This window comes from Lissotriton vulgaris, chromosome 12, assembly GCF_964263255.1.
Source record: "Lissotriton vulgaris chromosome 12, aLisVul1.2, whole genome shotgun sequence".
Lineage (NCBI taxonomy): Eukaryota > Metazoa > Chordata > Amphibia > Caudata > Salamandridae > Lissotriton > Lissotriton vulgaris.
Genome location: NC_141700.1, coordinates 266,328,745 through 266,350,586, shown reverse-complemented (window position 1 = coordinate 266,350,586; position 21,842 = coordinate 266,328,745). Strand labels below are relative to the sequence as shown.

The 21,842-nt window shown below is 43.8% G+C and overlaps 1 protein-coding gene across 1 annotated transcript in view; it reads left to right on the top strand.

Moving 5' to 3' along the window:
* Positions 1-21,842, top strand: part of INSRR (insulin receptor related receptor) — a 736,218-nt gene that overhangs the window by 592,672 nt on the left and 121,704 nt on the right. The gene's annotated exons all lie outside the window — the stretch shown is intronic.

Genomic DNA, 21,842 nt, shown 5'->3' with positions numbered 1-21,842 from the left:
AAAGAATAAGTACTAATTAAAAGAGGAATTTGAAAGGAAATGGAAATTAAATGCGAACTACATCAATTATTTAACAGCCGCCAACATTATCTGGGTAAAGTCAGCTAGATGCACACATTAGGTTAAACAGCCTAGAGATAATTACAGACCTTAGGAAAAACGCATGAGGAAACACAGCATCTACCCAGTGCTTTAAATGGGGAAAAATAAGTGCAGGTACTCATCAAATTTAGCTAGGGGCCTGGCTAGTGGGCGGAGTTAGAGGCGAGGCAAGACATGATGATGCAAAAACACTTCTATTGAGTATTCCTGTTGTCCTTGCATTGTCCTGGATAGTGGTCTAAAACTTTCCATTCCTAAAAACTGCCGGTGCTCAGACTTAAAGCCATGCCTGTAGGGATAGTTTACACATATGGGGCTTCTCCCTGTTCACTAACCATGCCAGCAGTTATCCAGATCTATCACCCTCTGTCAGTACTGTGTGTGTGCGCGCATTTGTCCAGCCTTGCCTTTACATCCACCCCCCGTCTGGCGGTGTTCAATAATTGCCTAGGCCCATCCGGCTCGCCGTAGGGCGATTCCCCAGACTCACTTATTCCTTCTCTAGGTCCGTTAATTCTCGTTCTTGTTGTCTTCGTACTCCAGCCATGCCCTCTCTTTGCACCGCAACCTTATAAGCCTCATATTCCACTGCTCTAGTCACTGTGGTATACCCGTTTGCACAGAAAAAATGCAGAGTGTACCCCTTAATGTATGTGCGAAAAGCCACACCCGTCAGGCACATTCATTCACAATTTCCACAACAGGATTTTCAGTCTAATCCACCCAGCGTAGAGAGTCGGGATTAGAGGTGAGTGGTCTGACAAATATCTATTTAGGTTAGCTGAGGAAGCATACCAGTCCAAATCTTTTGTCTTCCCCAACACATAATCTATACGATTATATCCCCTGTGTACAGGTGGATATTATGAGAACACTTTGTCTCTCTGGTGATGATGTCTCCTGTCTCCAAACATCTAATTGTTGCTGCCATATTGGATCTGCATGAACTGTTCACCTATCAAGGAGTACACCTGGCGCCAACCACGTCCCTACCCCTCTCCTATAGTTAGAGTATGTAGCACCTTACAAATGACCTAGCTTTTCTACCTCGTTCTACAAAAGGTGCGTTTCCAGCAACATAACTATGCAGGCCTGATACCGTTTAAGATAGGATAACACTCTGTATCTTTTTGGGTATCCTTTGAGACCACATACATTCCGGGATGTTAGCACATTAACCATAGTCATGGACATGGCCCATGTGAAGTGTCCAGCAGATTTGGGCCCTGCCCAATTACCTCACCTCTCCCCCCACCCACCCACTTCAGCATCCCACATCAGAAGTCGTCATTGCTCTTTAAACCAGAAAAATAACACAAAGAGCAGCCCCTCAGGCGGTACCTAAATATCCCAACATGTGGCCCGCTTAAGTGTATCGATGAGGCCTTCTGTCTAGAATGCGATTGTGTACTGGGCTGATTCTTCCAGAAGTCTGCAGAGTGGAGCTGTAGGGGATCTAAGAAGGGGCGAGAAACAACAAAACCTCGTTAAAAAGCAATTGGTCTTTTAAAGACCTGTGATTGCTCCCTGGAAGCTGTCTCAGCCGGGCTGCCACACGACAGGGGAGGGGGTGTCTGAAGCCCTTTGATCCCAATGGGCTTGCGCGCCTGATGAGAACCTAACAATGCAGGAGCCCCTCAGCGCAGAAATACACAGGCTGTTGCCAGCCAGAGCGGCACCTCAACAAGCACGATCTGTTGCATGTACCTGTACTTCAGGGCGTACCGGTACTCTCCTTTCCCGAAAAATAAGTTTCCTACTCGGGGGGATTAAACTGAGAAGTGCTGATACTCTATACCGGTGAGTACCGGCCCATTTAAAGCACTGCATCTACCCTATTATCCCCTTTAGAGAGAGGTAGCACTGGTTTGCATTTTTTTTATGACGTTATGTTGCTTTCTGGTATCTAGTACAAGGGAACCCGTAAAGGTTGCGAAGGACCCCAGGTAGTACTAGTTTTATAGTTAACAAAGGTCCTTGGCTTCAAATTATTTTAGGAAAAGGATAATCACAGGCTTAAATAAGGACTGTGTGCTTTTTCTTCAGTGTCCAGCCAGACATAGAAGTATTTATTTAGAAAATGTGAGGAATTTATACATTTTTTAAGTGAAACAAGTCGCACATTAATAACTGGGCACAAGCCTGTACCAAGTCAGGAAAAGACAATACATAGGGGAGAAAGTAACAGGCAAACAAGTTGGAGAAAAGGCGGCTTACAATACAATAAAATCTTAAGTAAGCTATGACCCACAGTAACTGCGATACAAATCACAAATTGCAAACGGAGCAGTACTGTACAAACAGTCGACGAACGTTTCGATCCCTATCTCCAAGATTATGTTGGGATCATCTTCAGGACTACAATAAAGGAGCTTTGCCTGATTGAATGCAATTACATAAGCCTGTGGGATTAAACAGGAGGGGAACAAAGAGGAAAAAGAAATGTCTTATAGATTATTTACATCAAAAACTAGTCAGTTACAGTTCTATACATAGGGATGCAAAAAGTGCACATGCAAAATTGTGCAGCGAGCCTTCGATAAATATTTCCAAAGGGCACGTGTGGCGGTGTGCTCATATTTGGAGGCGGTGCTGGGTCATGCAGCCGTACGAACATTAACACGCAAAAATTGAATGGAGAGCCTGGTATTTAGATTGTGCCGAGTGAAAGTGATAATTGTAACGTTGGCAAGGGCAGTGAATATGAAACAGGTTCCGTGCCGGCTAAAACAAACAGTGAACAGCAAGAATTGTGGCTGATTGTGAGGGCAGAAGATTGCAAACTAACCGTGGCACTCGGATGTGGTGCAAACACGTCTTAGGTAGTGGTGCAGCAATGGCACTTCTGTAATGAAACAGGGTAAACACGTTAATGATTTGAAAACCGCCGGGTGCGTGGTGGGCGGTTGTGCCATAGAAATGAATTACCTAAGTGGCCGTGCTCGAGAGCGTAGGCATTGTCCCTGTGATCGCTGGAGCGGCCGGCATGTTTACTGGGGTTTTTGGAGAACCTGCGGAAAATGGTGCCAATTAAGTTATCCGTGAACTACGGCGAGAATTCGTGTGGAGCGTTAAAAATAAGATATTTTCCTTACTCAGTAATATCTGGAGGCTAGGGCAATACGCTTGATGGCGTAAGCCTCTTCTCGAGGAACCTGAAATAATGGAGGGAACATACGGTCCGTAAGTCAGGTGGACTGTTTTGGACCTAAACAGCAACGGGTTGTGCAGGGTGAACTGGGGTGAAACTTACCGCTATTGTGAGCGTGTAGGGACGAAAGGATGGGTCCCGTCTGGTCAGCGTGATGGCTGGATCAGTGGTGCCGGTGGGGGAAGTGAGTCATAGTATCCTCGCCCGCAGTGAACGAATGTGAGGAAGGACTATTTATTTGTCATGTGCACCGTAGGAGCATGCACGCCATCTTGGAGTGGTGGCCTTGGGGGTGAATAGTGCCTAAAAACGGGTTGGCTCTTTACTGTTAACAGCACTTCAGGCAAGGAAACATTCAAAATAATTGATTACAATTCTATAAATTCAGAAATAATAGTTGTTTGCGATTCCATAAATTCAAAACACATTTTTGAACCACATTAATCTGTAACAATGGAATAAATAACCGTGAACTAAACGTTTGGCTCAACTGCACTAATTTGTTAGCAATTGTTTACATTTGGCTCACGCAAGGAGAGAAGTGCAGAGGCACACAATGAGGAAAAGATTATATTAAACTGGTCCAATCCTCAGTTCTGTTTAGACCTTCCTGAATTGAATTGAATTGTATAATGAACTTCAATTCTTCTTTGTTTAGCAGCTGTCCCATATTGCCGCCTCTGGGCGGAAGCTTCAGCACTTTCAGAACAGTCCATTTGATGTCATTTTCTGAGTGTTTCAGTGCTGTAAAGTGCTCCACCAAAGGTGCATTGGGGGTCCCACATCGGATACGGCTTCAGTGTTGTCCAATGCGGATCATGGCTTTCTGGCTGGTTTGCCCTACATACACCTTTCGGCAAGGGCATTGGATTAGGTAAATGACGTTGGAAGTATTACAGTTCGAGAAGGAATGGCATTGTACAGTAACATTATTAAAAGTGAAACTTTTTCCTTCCATAGTACAGTCACAATTATTACAACAGCCGCATTTAGCTTGTCCGACAATGGGGGACAGACCCCATACACTTTCAAGAGTAGTAGTAGGTAAAGCACTGGGTAAAGCTGCCCTGACCAGGTGGTCTCTGAGGTTTTTATTCTTCTTAAAGGCAAAAACTGTTTTTTCAATTGTGATAACACCTGAATTGAGAATTGGCCAGTGTTTAAGAATTGATTTTCTCAATTGGTTAGAAATTGGTGAGAAAGTGGAGACACACGCAATACGTTTTGCATCAGTTTTTGGTTTAGGTGTGAGTAAGATCTCCCTTGGGCAGTACCAAGCTCGTTTTGAGGCACTCTTCACTATTTTCTTGGGGTAGCTCCTTTCTTTAAGTTTGAGTGCTAAGGTGTCAGCCTCTTGAAAATAACCCTCCTTACACGAACCGTTTCGTCTAATTCGCAGAAATTGGGAATCGGGGACGGAGTCGCGCAAAGCCCTTGGATGGTTACTATTGTATGCCAAGAGGGTGTTCTTCTCTGTAGGTTTTCGATATAGTCTGGTAAGTAGAACCCCTTCATTGTGGAAGATTGTAAGGTCCAGAAAAGAAATGGATTCATTGTTGGTAGTGATGTTGAAAGTGAGTCCCATACAGTTGTTGTTCATCCAGTGGAGGAATTGGCGCAGACAATCGATGCCCTGTTTCCAGATGATGAAAATATCATCGATATACCTGCGCCAAAACCCTATCCCTGAGAAGAACGGGTTGAAGGGATTAAGGATCACATTGGTCTCAATCTGGTCCATGAACAGTACTGGCAAGTTTGGAGCAAAAATTGCGCCCATGGCAGTCCCCTTGATTTGTTCATAGAAGCTGCCATCAAACAAAAAGAAATTTCTTGTGAGGCATATTTCGAGCAATTGAAGAATGAACATACTTGGCACAGGATGAGGGCGAGGGCGTGAATCTAAAACCTTTTGGATCACAAGGAGTGCTGATGTCTGCGGGGTATTAGTATAAAGGGATTTAACGTCCATAGTTACTAGAGCCTCAAAAGTGGGGTTGTAGGGATGATGCTCAATCATATTAATCATATGCATGGAGTCTTTTATGTAGCATTGAGTCAATGGGACAAAATCCCTAATGAAAAAATCCACATAGGAGCCCAAAGGTTCAAGAATGGACCCACATGCGGAAACAATAGGACGGCCAGGAGGATTGTCTGCGTTTTTATGCACTTTGGGTAATGTGTAAATTACCGGAGTTCTTGGGGTTTTTACATTTAGAAAGTTGAATTTCTTTTTTGACAAGTAGCCTGCATCGAGGCCATCCCTGGTGACTTTTTGTATTAAGGTCTGTATCTCTTTGGTTGGATTTTGACTCAATCTCTTGTAGTGATCTTTATTCTCAAGTTGTCGTAGAATTTCAGAAATGTACGCTGTTTTTTCTTGTAGTACAATCCCTCCGCCCTTGTCTGCACTTTTGATTATCAGATTATCATTATTTTTAAGTTGGGCAATTGTATTTTTTTCGTCTCTTGAAATATTGTAAGGAATTAATTTTTTCTTACTCTGAATGTTATGTAACTCCTTCAGAATAACTTTCTCAAAGGTGACCACTTCAGCAGGGATCATGCCAGCTGTTGGTAAGAAGGTGGAGGGAGGGCGGAAGGGGGTGTTGGCTACCCTTTCTGGCGTGGGATGTAGCTGAAAAAAGGCATGAAGACGTACCCGTCTAAAAAATCTCATGAGTTCAATTTGTAGTTCCATGAAATTAGGTGGAACAGTGGGCACAAAGGATAGTCCTTTCATGAGTAAAGATAGCTCGTCTTCTGCCAGAGTATATTTGGATAAATTAAAAATAGGGATGGTGTCAATTTTCTGCGGAGGAGCGGGCCTTGCTACTACCACTGGTAGTAGTTGTTGCGAGTCCTGCGCTCGCCTGGTGGGTTGTGCCATCGCTGGGTTTTCTTTACTTTTCCACGCTGTGGTGGATCCTGGGCGCCTCTGGATAAAAAAGTGTTTTGATGTAATCCACCCCTCCTTCCCACGCTGCTGCCTTCGCCGGGATCTGAACTGTCTGAGGATTCTGCAGAGGTATCTGAGAACCCTACTAGGTTCTGGCGATTATTATACCGTCCCCAAGGGCCGCTATTTTGGTATTGTGGGTATGATTTATTCGTATAAAAATCTTTTTGCAAGTAAGGATATGTATTTTCGATGTTATATAATTTTAAGTCCTTCTTGATTTTATTGGACTTTTTGTTTTGTTCGATTCTGTGAAAGTCCGCAACAGTTTTATCAATCTGCTCAAGTAGTTTTTTGGCGTCAGAGGTTGGATCTGAGTCAGATATTTGTTTGAGGATTTCAGCAATTTCTAGTTCTAAGGATTTTAGAGTTTCGGTGGCAATATCAATGCCTAGGACTAGCCAATGGCGGGAGCAAGTCGTACCTATATAGCTGAAGTTTTGGATGTACTTAGGGTTATCCGTAAAGATCCCCGGAATGTTTCGAACCTGGAGGCCCAATGGAATGACGTTAGCCTTTAGGTGGTCAGTCAGCATTAGAATCATAAGTTCCAATCGAACTTGCTTTTTTTAAAAGTTTTTCGAGCTGGTCTGGAATGGAAATATTTGCAGGGGTTGAAGCATCTGGTGTCTCTGATCGTAATGACGGGCGTGAGCACAGGTGTTTTATGTAGTCATCTGTATAGAGGGGTGCATGGGCTGACATGCTGGAGACAGACGTAGTGGGGGAGATGTAGACACACAACTATGGTGAGAAAAGGGGGGTTTGAAGACGTGGTGCTAGGACAAGCCCGCCCCCAAACAAAGGGTGGACAAAGGGAATTATAGGCCCTTGCAATCCAGCGATTGCACTACGTATTGGTATCTAGAACAAGGGAACCCGTAAAGGTTGCGAAGGACCCCGGGTAGTACTAGTTTTATAGTTAACAAAGGTCCTTGGCTTCAAATTATTTTAGGAAAAAGATAATCACAGGCTTAAATAAGGACTGTGTGTTTTTTCTTCAGTGTCCAGCCGGACATAGAAGTATTTATTTAGAAAATTTGAGGAATTTATACATTTTTGAAGTGAAACAAGTCACACATTAATAACTGGTCACAAGCCTGTACCAAGTCAGGAAAAGACAATACATAGGGGAGAAAGTAACAGGCAAACAAGTTGGAGAAAAGGTGGCTTACAATATAATAAAATCCTAAGTAAGCTCTGACCCACAGTAACTACGACACAAATCACAAATTGCAAACGGAGCAGTACTGTACAAACAGTCGACGAACGTTTTGATCCCTATCTCCAAAATTATGTTGGGATCATCTTCAGGACTACAATAAAGGAGCTTTGCCTGATTGAATGCAATTACATAAGCCTGTGGGATTAAACAGGAGGGGAACAAAGAGGAAAAAGAAATGTCTTATAGATTATTTACATCAAAAACTAGTCAGTTGCAGTTCTATACATAGGGATGCAAAAAGTGCACATGCAAAATTGTGCAGCGAGCCTTCGATAAATATTTCCAAAGGGTACGGGTGGCGATGTGCTCATATTTGGAGGCGGTGCTGGGTCATGCAGCCGTACGAACATTAACACGCAAAAATTGAATGGAGAGCCTGGTATTTAGATTGTGCCGAGTGAAAGTGATAATTGTAACGTTGGCAAGGGCAGTGAATATGAAACAGGTTCCGTGCCGGCTAAAACGAACAGTGAACAGCAAGAATTGTGGCTGATTGTGAGGGCAGAAGATTGCAAACTAACCGTGGCACTCGGATGTGGTGCAAACACGTCTTAGGTAGTGGTGCCGCAATGGCACTTCTGTAATGAAACAGGGTAAACACGTTAATGATTTGAAAACCGCCGGGTGCGTGGTGGGCGGTTGTGCCATAGAAATTAATTACCTAAGCGGCCGTGCTCGAGAGCGTAGGCATTGTCCCTGTGATCGCTGGAGCGGCCGGCATGTTTACTGGGGTTTTTGGAGAACCTGCGGAAAATGGTGCCAATTACGTTATCCGTGAACTACGGCGAGAATTCGTGTGGAGCGTTAAAAACAAGATATTTTCACTGCCCTTGCCAACGTTACAATTATCACTTTCACTCGGCACAATCTAAATACCAGGTTCTCCATTCAATTTTTGCGTGTTAATGTTCGTACGGCTGCATGACCCAGCACCGCCTCCAAATATGAGCACATCGCCACCCGTGTCCTTTAGAAATATTTATCGAAGGCTCGCTGCACAATTTTGCATGTGCACTTTTTGCATCCCTATGTATAGAACTGCAACTGACTAGTTTTTGATGTAAATAATCTATAAGACATTTCTTTTTCCTCTTTGTTCCCCTCCTGTTTAATCCCACAGGCTTATGTAATTGCATTCAATCAGGCAAAGCTCCTTTATTGTAGTCCTGAAGATGATCCCAACATAATCTTGGAGATAGGGATCGAAACGTTTGTCGACTGTTTGTACAGTACTGCTCCGTTTGCAATTTGTGATTTGTGTCGCAGTTACTGTGGGTCAGAGCTTACTTAAGATTTTATTGTATTGTAAGCCACCTTTTCTCCAACTTGTTTGCCTGTTACTTTCTCCCCTATGTATTGTCTTTTCCTGACTTGGTACAGGCTTGTGCCCAGTTATTAATGTGTGACTTGTTTCACTTCAAAAATGTATAAATTCCTCAAATTTTCTAAATAAATACTTCTATGTCCGGCTGGACACTGAAGAAAAAACACACAGTCCTTATTTAAGCCTGTGATTATCCTTTTCCTAAAAATAATTTGAAGCCAAGGACCTTTGTTAACTATAAAACTAGTTATGTTGCTTTTTGGCATCTGTAGCTTTCTCGGTAAACGTTGCAGCTGTTAAATTGACTTATCCTTTAATAATATGCAGCACCACAGGCACAGATTCCACAACCATATTTGGAATTGCTGCACCTTTGTGATCTTCACTCTTTTTTCGATTAGATGTGTAACGTTAAAAAAAATACCTTTCTACCCGAATGCAGAACTAGAAGCAGCGCAGGCATTTTTCTGCCCATTTTAGCGCTGTGCTGAAGCTTTCAGTGACAATTCCACACACACCCATTTTGGGATTGTTTGGTACGTCATATAGAAGCTGATATTGATGCAGTCGCAAAATGGCGGAGGAGGTAAAAGTGCACACGGTGCTACAAAAATAAGTTGATGTAAAAAGCCGTCATAGAAACTTGAAGGACATGCTTCGCAAATATTATTTGCACGAAAGAGTTTTTGCACCCAGTTTTACACATTTCCATATGAGCATTTTAAAAGTAGTGTGCAGAGGATTAGTGTTTTTTCTAGATGTTACAATGGGTCTTGTTAGCCATGATTTGAAGGCCTTCCGGGTTATTTAAAGTGGAGAAGGCCTTTCTTGAGTAATTAGTAATGACTGGACTATTTTGATACCAGATGACATCTAAGTATTAACTAGTATTAACCAGAAAAAAATATTTTGTTTAAGGAGTACTTAATTTTCTATTAAACAAAAGCGAAATGCAGGTGCATTGGTGTTTTAGTTTATTGCGTTAATGCCTGAATTACTTACCGGTAAGATTAATTACTCGGATTCTTCCTTACTCGTCCCGTTCCTTACTAATGGATTGAGTGTACCCATTCACTCCCTTATCTCACCCATGCAAAGCAGTCTTCTCTTTCCATAGAGAGAGCTACATGAAGTATGAAGTCACCCCCTTCCGCCACACTTCACTTTCTTTACAAGCCCCAGGAGGGCTGCTGCAAGCAAGGGAGGGATGTAAACACTGGGAGGAGCTGCGACGAATGGAGTAATGATGTTTCCGGTTAGTAATCCAGGTATTACCTCCTCTTCCTATCTCAGTCTCATTCCATACTAATGGAGAATGCCCAGGCAATCAAACTTTCAGCAGTATCTGTAAAAATAAAAAATATACCAGCACAATAGAAATAGAAGGAAGGAGTTTATTTCCATTCAATCCAATCTATTTATAACAATATTTAGATATATAAAGTGTAAACATCATTGATGACTGTTTAGCAAATGTAACAATTTTCTCATACCTAGAAACCTGCATAATGTGAGAGCTGAAAGAAATTTCAGACTCTTGTGCAACATTGAGCCTATAATGAGAGATAAAGGTGGAGGGGGAAGCCTACATAGCAGCTTTACATAAGTCCCTAATTGAAACTCCAGACCACTCAGCCCAAGATGCCGCCATACCTTGGGTGGAGTGAGCCGTGATGCCACCAGGCATATACACACCTGCAGCTACATATGCTGAACAAAGAAAACAGACTTGACCCATCTGGCTAATGTCGAGAAACATGGCTTCTCACCCCTTTCACAGGGCTGAAGTTCACAAACAGACTGTCAGACTTTTGAAACTCGGCTGGTCAGGCAAGGTCAATTTTAAGGGCCCACACAACATCAAGTAGAGAGACCAAAGAATCAGAAGCAAGGCCTCCTGTGGAGATACAGGCAGAGCAATCTCCTGGTCTTGATGAAAGGAAGAATTGATTTTAGGGAGACATTTTGGATTGAGAGTTAACCCAACCCTGTCAGTGAAGATGCTTAAGGATTTGGAATGGTACACTAAATCTTTTAGCTCCCCAAGCCACCTTGCGGAGGTGATAGATGCCAACAAAAAGCCTTTATATGTAAGAAATGTGAGGGATAAATCTTTTAACACCTTGGCTGCTAGTGATATTTTCCTCCTGTGCTGAATATTATGTTTTCCTATTGTTCATGATGAGCTCAGCTCGTCATGAGCACAGCTCAACCGTGCCTCATGACGAGCTGAGCTCGTCATGAGCAGCGAAGGGGTTAAAGCTTCATAAGGTTCCTTCTGTAGGTGGATAAGAACTAATGGCAGATCCCAGAAAGGAAAAATAGAAACAACTGTAGACCTCAAAATCTGAAAAACTTTAAATAATTTAGATGCCAGAAGTCCAATAGATGAACATTTTTCCCAAGAAGACCAAAACGTTTTAATGGAGAACCACTGGAGTTTGAGAGTAAAAACTGACAGACCCTTCTCAAATCCCTCCTGGAGAAATTGGAAAATATCTTCCCTCTAAGTGGAAATAGGGGACAAAGACTTCTCTCTTCACCAATGGTCAAAAGAATTCCAATGATGTTCATATGCTTTATTGGTGGAAGATCTACTAGATGACCGAAGGAAAGAATATACTGATACAGATGGACCTCTTTTTAGGAGAACTTACTTCTTAACCTCCAATCCAAAAGTCTCAACTTGGCGAGGGCCAGAAGGACAGGCTGGCTCAGAGCAGAAGGGGTCAGAGGTAGAAGCCATTCTTCAACCAGAAGCCGGAGAAGAGGGAATCAAGGATGCCTGATACAAAGATGGACAACCTGAATTACCTCTGCAGGTTCTCTCTGGAGATGCACCATAAACCCGGGAATCAGGGTTATGGAAGGCAGTGCATATACGAGGCCTAGAGGCAAGAGACTGGACAGACAGAGAATCAGTGCCCCCTGAGTCTGAAACCATCTGAAATAGAGATGGCCTTTGGTGTTGGGGGGAGAAAAAAAGGCCACTACTGGAATGCTCCCCATCTACTGCAGATCTGGAGAAAAACTTGGGGAACCACGACAAACTCCTGAGATGATGGAAAAGCTTGATTTAAAACGTCTGCCTGATGGTTGAGTGCTCCCTGAATGTGAGTCGCTCTGAGACTGAGGAGATTGAACTCCGCCCGGGAATAAATTAAGAAAGCGAGGCTGTTGAGAGAAGAGGAGCTGGTACACAATTGTTGGTTTATGTCCAACATCGCTGTACGATTGTCGACACAAACCAAAATGGCCTGATTCTTCAAAAAGAGGAGCAAAGAACAACAGAGCATTCCAGAGTGCTCTCAGCTCTTTCCAATTGGAGGAAAGGCTGCTTTTTTCAGTGTCAAAAGACCCTGAGCAATCTGGGCCTTCCAGGACTGCCCTCCAATCCTGACTGATTGCATCAGTTGTAAGGATCCCTGGAGCAGGGGGGAAAAGAGGAGTAGCCATCTCTAGGGACAGTGGGGTGAGCCACCAAATGAGTTCCTGATGGACTGAAATGAACACCTAAATCACAATGACATAATTCTCCTGGGTGGCATGTCTATGGATCAAGATAGGAAGAACTACATGACCCAGGTGAAGTCCAGACCACAGGATGTTGGCCAATGTTGCTTCCTAGAAAAAAGAAACAGTGTTAAATAATAAGTGCAAACGATGATAACATTTAACAAAACAAAACATGGGTAAGTGCTCACCACATGACATTGAAGTCTCTGGTTTCTGGAGCAGGTTCCAAATGAGAGTTCTCAGCCTGAAGTGTCTGGCTTCCAGAAGTAAAACCATCCCCTAGGGAATTTTGAAGAGTACCCCAATATAGTCCACTGTCTAGGTTGGAACCAGCAGGGATTTCGGGTGATTGATAAGGAAGCCAAAATGTTGTAGAGTCTCTACAGCTCTGGTCATGTCTGCTAGAGCCTTCTTCTGAGAGGAAGCCTGAATTAACACATCCTCCAGATAAGGTTGGATGATAACACATTGGGAATGCCAGAGACCAATTACTGGAGCAAGTGAAAATCAGAGGAGAAGACTTGATTATAAAAGCAAGCAGTGGTGTGGGCCAATCGCAAATCTGAGGAACCTCTTTGAAACCTGAGCCACTGGCATATGCAGGCATGTGTCCTGATTATCTATCTTTATCAAAACGTTCCAGGGGAGATTAAAGGGATCCCCTGCTGCAAAATATTCATTTTGAAGTGAATGGTCTGAATGTAATTGTTCAGGAAATGGAGGTCTATAATCATACAAAAATCGCCAGTGATTTTCCTGGCCAAGAAGACTCGGGAATGACAACCCAACCCTCTCTCATGAGGGTGAGCCTTGATTATGGCATGTTTAGTAGATAAGGAGGCAATGCTCTTTGTCAGGGCTCTTTTCTTGACCGTCTCCCTGGACCACTTGGTTTGGAAAATGAGGTGCTGAAACTCTGAAAAGAATTTTAAGACCTAATCCTGTGACACTACCTTAGGCACCCAGCTGTTGCCAATCCCGGTGCACCATACCTCCTGAAAAAAGGAGACACCCCTCACAGGACTTGGGTAGAGCACGTCTAGTCAGGAAGGCTGTATAGAACCTCCAGTAGCCTTAAGTGTACAGGAGGTTACAGAAACCTTAAAAGGCGTGCATTGAAAGCGAGACCGGCTCTGTTAAAAATCTGTTTTATTTCTTCTGTACAGTTCAGACCTTTTTCTACTGGACTCTGGATTCATTCTTTTGCTTAGGTCAAAAAAGGTTGGACATGCTTCTGGTTCTTAAAGGATTTTTTGAGAACCTCCTCCAATTCATCACCATCCTCAACAAGCAGTTATTTTGAGCTGTTTGTGATATCCAAATGTAATTTTTCCTGGATTTTCATGCAGCCCAACATTTGTGAATAATTCACTCCTTCCTGGATTGCTAAAGAGAGAGACTAGAAATCCTTAATTTACGACTGCAAAGTATGCACCGCAAATATTTAAAATCGTACCGAAAAGGCCGAGACCTGCATGTGCTCTTTTTTTGGATAGCCTCTACCTTGCTATGTACCATACCAGATATGCAGAAATCTTCAGTAAGCAAAGTAGGGTTCCCAGTAAGATTAGAAAGGAGAGGATGAAGCTTCAGAATCTGCGGTAACTCAGTTAATCATCGTGCCAGCAGAAAAAATCTCCCCTAAACCTAGGCACTGAGACTCTTGCTGTATCTCTTCATTCCCATTTCAGCGGGTTCTGAATTGGCGTAATTACTGGTACCTTAGGAACTGTTGGCCTCTGAAATTTCCAGAACCAGTCTCCACTAGTACTAGGATGATCATAATCCTGAAAAGGCTAGAGGTTAGATGGACAGGTAAGCAATGACCAATTCTAAGTTCTACTTTAATATAAATTTAACTCTGGAAGACGAGTCTGAGGAAAAATCGACCTCCTTCTCATCATAATCTGGGGAAGCTCTAAATCAAAAAGAACTGGATGGAGAGGAGACAGACCACAAAGACCATCAGAGGAAATTGGAGAAATAGGAGAGGAACCTTTGCTATGATGTTTGTTGTAAGCGTCTGACAGTTTCTGCACCATTTCCTGAAGATTAGCCTCAGACATAGAAGGTGAATGGTGTCTGACTATCCTCATGAATGCCATAAAGGAGCTAGAGGTGGGCGGAACCTGTGAAGTGTTACTCTGTAGAGTTCAGTGGGGTTACAGAAAAACTCCAAGATTCTACGGAATTCTGCCAATGTGGGAAAATATGCACCTCACGCTGCTTGTGCTGCAATTTAGTGCCGGTAGTGCGAGCAGCGCTGAAAATCAGCACGAACATTACAATGCGTTGTGCAAGAGTGCGTAGCCATTCAAGTTGATTTTGCTGACGCTCTAGTAGGAAATCGGCTCAAGCAGCAACAAATCTACTCAAAAGGCAACCCTCTGGCTGTTCGCGACCACCCATGTTAGGAAATCGCACCAGAAGAACCCAAATCTTACTTGACTATTCTGGAGTCTCGCAGGAGGAAAATGTAGCCAAATGGCAATTGGCAAAAATTGGCCAGAATTCCGCTTTAAAGAGTAACGTGGAGTGGCCAAAAAAACGCTAATTATTAATTACCCAGGCGGAACTGAACAGTCCGCACACCCCTAGAAGGAGCCTGTCTGAAGAGGCTTGTCAGTCGTGTTTGCCCATGGTAATTCAAGCAAAGCCCACACTGAGACAGAGTAAGGGAGAAAAACAAGGATAATTATACTCCTAGGGTCCTGAAAGGGAAAACCATGTCATTGCCTGAGCAAAGAAAAAACTAAAATCACAAGAAAAACTCAGGCAGAGAATATGAACCTCGGATAGGTATAAAGACGAGAGTGTGAATACTGCACTGTTGCAAAACTCCCATATTAATTATTTAGTCCCCGAAACGCCGCTTGCAAAAAAATCGCCGCCTGCAGCTCCTGAGGGGCAGCAATTATGCAGTGCCTTAGAAACCACACAACAAAGTGTCATAGGCATTATACCGAGCAACAATGAAATACTTTAACAACATGAGGGGCCACCAGAACCCCTCAATAGGTCTACGAAGGAAGGGCACACAAAAAGAAAAACAGGAAGTGTGGAGGAAGTGGAGATTCTTTAAACTTCAACTAGCTATAGTGTCTCACTTTCCCTAATACTCACAGAGAAACAAGTGATTAGACACCCCAGAACTCAACAATCCCGACCCTCTCGGGTATCGAGGTTGCAGAACACCCTTTTGCTCTCACACTCGCACTAGTCCACAATAAGTTCTGAGAGAGACACAAGGAAAATATAAAATGTTTATTTTAACTATCATACTCTAGTATGCAGTATGTGTGCCACAACAAGTAGGAAAATAAATAACACAAATACGGTTAGCATAGCAAGTAGTCTGTAAATCATAAATGGAGCTGTCATTATATACGACAGTGTAACCTAACCTCCCTCCCAGCGGTGGCCGGCTCAGGTAAGCGTGGTGGGGTGGGGCAGGGCACGGCAGGGTGGAAGTCAACGAAATAGGTTTAATTAAATAAATAATACCTATTCTGTCATCTGTCGGCTTCGCCCTGCCCCACCCCACCACGCACTGCCCCATCCTACTGCGCTTATCCGAGCCGACCGCCGCTTCTCCCACCTCTTCTACAGCAGCAAGATGATTATATATCAGAAGATCTCTAGGTGTTAGTAGCAGAACCCGTACCTTAGTATACACAGATGAATGTTCCACATCTCAGGTGCTGTCACAATCTTTTCCCTGGAAAGATCTCTCTCCAAGTGTGTGTGTTACCTGCCTGTGCATACCTATAAGACAAAAGTATGTGTTTCCAAACAGCTGCATTTGCGTATTTTGTCTAGGTGCTCGGGCCTGACCTGACCAGAATACCAAGGGGCCCTTGGTATTCTGGTAAGGTCAGGGGCATGTAATTTGACTTTGTGTACATGTTCAGACTAAATCCCCGGAAAGACCAGAATGCAAAAACAAGAGCATGTTTTGTGTGAAAGTACAGTGTAGCACAAAGCAAAATATTTCTGTAGAGTAACATGCGTAAAACAAAGGACAGTCTGCAAGGTGCTCATGCTAACATAGGGAAAACAGGAATGGCCCTGCATGGGACATGTGACACTTTCTATAGAAAGAGAAGACCGCTTTACAAGGGTGAGATAAGGGAGGGAATGGCCACATTCACTCCATTAGAAAGTAATGGGACCAGAATAGGAAGAAGAGTAGGTAGTTGTGTTTATACAGTACTTAATTAGTAAAACACCATTAAGTGCAGGTTTTCTTTAGGGGGGGACTTGCAGAGTTTCACTTCATGAAGTTCTGTGGAGTATCATGAAAACCCCGGGAAGATTCCAAGGAGTTCTATGGACGGACAGAAATAGGCACGTTGCTCTGCATGTGCTGATTTAAAGTGCCAGAAGCTTGTTCAGTACTGAGAAATCATCAGAAACTGCACCACGGGAGCCCCAGAGGACTCTGCTTCTCAAGTTGATCTGCTGATGCTCAAGTAGATTTTCTACTTGAGTAGCAGCTTTCTCATCGCAAACAGTCGTGCCCTCTTGCGTTGGGAGAAATCTCACCAGGTGTCCTCATAGCACCTGAAAATCATGCTAGGGGATGCCAGTTTACGCTCACCAACTTATCCTTGGCGAGTCATGTAGGAGAGTAGGGTCTGCTTCCTATGGTCACCCCCACTTTTTGCTCTGATATACTAGTTTCTCGACTTTAGTGTGGCTGTGGGCCTGCTAATCAGACCCACAGCCCAGCTGTTCTCTCTCTAAATTCATACTATGTACTTTAGGTACATATCCAATTGGATATTGGTTCACCTTTGTGAGCTCCTGTATGGTGTACCATAGGTACCCAGGGAATAGGTGCATCCAAGGCCTACAAGGGGCTACAGCATGTATTATGCCACCCCTGGCTGGCCATCCACATTGACACAACTGGCTGATCACTCAGCTGGGGCAAAGTCGTGTAATCACTCCTTGCTTAGCTATAGTATCCCTATACCTACCATTACATATAGACACATATATACCTATAAGTCACTCCTATGGCAGGCCTTAACAATCCTGAAGGCAGAGTGCTTGGTTTTATGTGAGATGGTGCTCTAGCATGAGCTGAGCCTGTCTGCAGCTTTCAGAACCATGTCCTTATAGCTGTTCTATGATATAGCCATACTATATACTCTTAACTGCATTATAAACCTTGCGGTTAATGCTAACTTTGGTTTGGCTTTATCGAAACATGTCGTGTAAGGTGTCATGCGCTTTGGAATACTACCCCCTCTCCAGTTCTGGCAACGGGGGTAACATTCCACCCTTCTAGAGGGAGAAGACATGTAGTTGTAGCTTTACCCGGTTAAAGTTAAACAGAGCCTCAGCATCACAAAATGGATGCTGCTGCCACAGAAACAAGTCTGACCTGCAGCTGGGAGCCCTTCCAGCCAGAGAGGCCTGGACAATAGGTTTCCTGCCTTGGGATGTGCTAGCACCTCCCCAGACAGGCTATAGTGTATTGGGGCAGGGTGGGTTGAATGAAATGAGACACTGTCTGGGGCACACAAGGTGCTCCATGCATAGCCCTGTTCAAACCAGTTGCTGGGGCACTCCAGCCCTAGCTCTGGCACGAAACTGGACAAAGGGAAAGGGGTGTAACCACCCCCTTCCCTGGTCCCACCCATAGGAGGGACCTAGCAGGTAATCCAGCCCCTTTAATTCGTATAAAGCTAGGTGCTGAGTCTAGATACTTTAAATTATCCTGAACTGAAACGAAACTCTTGACCTTCGACATTCTACTGCAACTAGAAGACTGAATAATCTCCCTTGTGGTCAAGGAGTGACCACCCTGTACAAACAGGCACCACCTAATGAATTGCCAGTTTGCTTTGTCGACGCTCCCAAAGGATCCCGACAACTCTGCTCCACAGGACTAGACTTCCAGACTTCTCCGACCCTGACCCATACTTCCAGCAAAGCTGAGACCCGTGGCGGACACGAGAGACGTGGGACTGGACACCTGGCCCTTTTGCTCTTTCCAAAATTGTGCAGCTTCTGAGGTGACCTCGAAGTTGTGCATTGGGACTTGAGAAGCCCCAACACTGAGATGTAAATGCTCTGAAGCTCAGCCCTCCACACTCCATGAGTGCCGTGTGGGGCCTGCTCTTGCATTTCCTCTCAATGCATCTTCCCGGTTACTAGCCTGCTGGCTAGTGGCCATCTTGAAGACTCCATTTTGAAACAACGCTGCTTGCATGGTTGCTCTGGGCTTGCTCTTGCTTTCCTGTAAAGGGCAAGCTCCACAGACCTTGCTGGTTTGTACCAGAAGCCGATCTTCACTTCCTGTGTGGGTTGCCTTTGCCAAGGCTTGTTGACTCCAATCCGGAAGCCGACACGGCCATCAGCGAGAGCCTTTTTGGGACAGTCCGTATCCAGTGCCTGGTTGTCGTCGACACCTCCTGGTCCACGTGGCTGCAGAGACCAGCTTCACTTCTTCACCTGTTTGCAGCTCGACATCACCCGGTTCCTTCCTGGTTCCTTGCTGATCACTGGCTAGTGACCCAGACTCTGTCCCCTCTGCTTTCAGGTTCTTCACTTCTCTGATACTCCCTTGGATCCATCCGGACATCTTCCTCCTGGTCGCCTGCAGCATCTTCTTGCAGCTCTCCATAGGATTCAACCACGAAACCCGACACGACTTCACACCTATGCACCCGGCTTCCCTGGGTGAGGTAACTCGAGTACTCAGGTGCTCCCGTGGGTAATAACTATCCAAGTGTCCTGTTTTAACTGGTTTTCCCCGCAAGTCCACCCGGACTGTCCGAAATCAACTAGTTTCTAACTTTTATGTTCCCATTGAAAGTCCATGAGAACACGCGTGTGTGTTTAGACACTGCACACGCATCCTGTGAGACTCCTACTTCCTAACCGGTGATTGTTCAGTGTAGTCCCAGCGATTCCCTAGGCCTATTCACCTGTTCTGAAGTGGTTCTTATACCACTTATTTAGTATATGGTTTGTGAGGCCCTTAGGGCAGAATTGCATTTGTGCACCTTATAGGTTGCTTATTGAGTCACTTGTGCTGTATCTCGAACTCTGACCTCATAAAGAGTGCAGAGGGGTTGTGTTAGTAATAAATACATATATATTTGATATATACATTGTGTGGTGTCCTTTCATTTGGTATTCAAGGGGTTATTATTGGTAAAACAATTGGCTTCACATGCTCTCTGAAGTATTAGCCTAAGACTGCTTTGTCCATGCTACCACTAGGATAGCTGGTCTATAAGGTTGACTTTACAACCATCACCATAAGGGTTGTTTGGACTGATACAGGAAGCCCACTAGAATAGTGGACATCACATATCAGGCCAATTTCTCACAAGTCACACATGAGAAGAAAAAAGATGCCATATGGCAGTTGACAGAATTTGCCCAGAACTCCGCATTTCTCCCAGAGTGGCCAAAACTCCTCCAACTCTGCTTTCTTAGCCGAATTTATCACCCACCCCTAGTTTTCTTAGGAGTCCATAATTGTGCATTTGAGAAATTAGAGTAGCTGTACCCCCTGAATGCTGGAGTTTCTGAATAGCAAGGCAGCCACATTTAAATCCACCTCATGCCTCTTTCTTGTAACACCCTAGATTTCCTGTCTCTTTATTGCAGGTTTTTTTTCATTCGTTCTTTCTCCTTTGTCACTCTTTTCCCATCTATATCTTCACTCTGTAGCCCTTTGTTGCCTTTCTATGTCTTGCTAAGGGTCAAAGATAGATTATGAAAATTAAGTTTTGGCCCTGAAAATGATTTCTGGTCCCACTACCCACAACCACTAGCACAAATTAAATACTGTGTTTATGTGAACTACGCTGTTTGACTTCCTTGGAGATGCTAAGGCTTGGTTTTTCAGTTATGATTGTTGCAACTGAAGATGCCCCTGGTATTTCAGGATATATAAATATTCAGAATAACTGTAAATAATTAAATTGCTTTAGTATTGAATGTTGAAATACAGTGATGTAGAGAGGCTCTTGAGTCTACAAAGATCAGTTTTAGCCTTTTCCCTCTGCAGATGTCTCGGTATTAGAGACTGTAGGTGACCCAGAGTATGTCAATTTTTGGATTAACCTCAAATCACTGAAAGCCCATTTTTTGACAGTGAAGCAATTTGAAGGGCACTTGTGCTCCTGCAGATACTCACAGATGATCGATAGTAGATTACGTGGAGGCTCCTGACCTCGTTAGATATTTATGAAAGGACATGTAGAATTGAAATTCTGTTGTCTGTTCTGGTTTGACCTGTTTAGCTGTTTGTGATCAGAGTTCTCCATGTTTGAGTGTTTGGTGATTTGTTGATTTCAGATAAATCCCACATCAGATTTTTCAAATAGTACTGGAAACTCCTGAAGTCAGTTCTTAAGAAAGACATGACAAAGAACGTTTGTTTATTTAATGCTGTGAGTGGAGAGGAAAAAAGAAAAAAAATACTCTTTATTGCACGGTAGTATCCTAGGTAATAATTTATTACCTCACCTCGGATCTTACTGTTTCTACCAAATCTCTGGGCCTCAAAGCCCAATCTTCAGCCAAACGATTGAAGTGAATTTGATTAATCTCACAGGCTCACTTCATTTATATTAATATGTGACACACACGCTGACAATGGGCAGTATAAAGGGGATCCAACCATTGAAGATTTTCTGATGTAATGTTTGCCTCCTGCAGAATCATTCTTGCAAAAGTACATGAAAAGGCCACTGTATTTTAAAGAACTAATTCATTTTGTTAAATCTTGGGATATTGATGCAGACTGCTGTCTTGCAGCAACGTATAAGGTGCCAAAACTCCAGGTTTCATCGGAGAACCTGTAATATGATTATCAACACACATTCTTTCAGTAAAGGTACTGAAGTTTGCGACTCTTGGTGAAATCAGTATCAAATCATCTTTCCTGGAGGAATTGTATTTCTATTCTCAAGTGATTTAGTGGACTGTGAGCTAGTGACGGATTCTAGATTGGTTCACTGGTTTTAAGATCAAGGGCAATATTGCGAACAATGATTAGGCAGTGAAACCATACTCTGCTGTGCTATTCCACCAATATATTTTAAAGTTCCTCTATGTGACTCCCTTCCAGCTGCGGCTCCCACTGTATGGCTCAGAGCCAGCAAATGAAAAATAAAACTATGTTCTAGCATCATTTTATTTTTCATTGCCGACTCTGAGCTAGAGCTGTCGAGAGGGGCGGAGCCGAGGCGTGAGAGGGGGAGGAGGAGTGCTATGTGAACTCCCTAAGTGTGCATATGTGTTCAGCTGACCATCTCAGGACGGCCAAAACACACATGCGTACTAAGGGTTCTCCAGCCTGGCTGGAGAAACCCCACAGACTCCCTGGTCCAAGTGGAGCATCTTTCTAACCCGCGTAGGCCAATCCCTGCGCTACTCTGCAGCAGGGTGATTGGATGGAAATCTGTCCCAGGGTCTCCCGGGACCAAGAAGAGAAGAGGAAGCAGGAGGCAGCTGGTGGCTTTAGGTAAATATATATTTTTTAAATATATTATTACTTACACCCTCCCCCCCCCCCCAACTTGGTACCTCA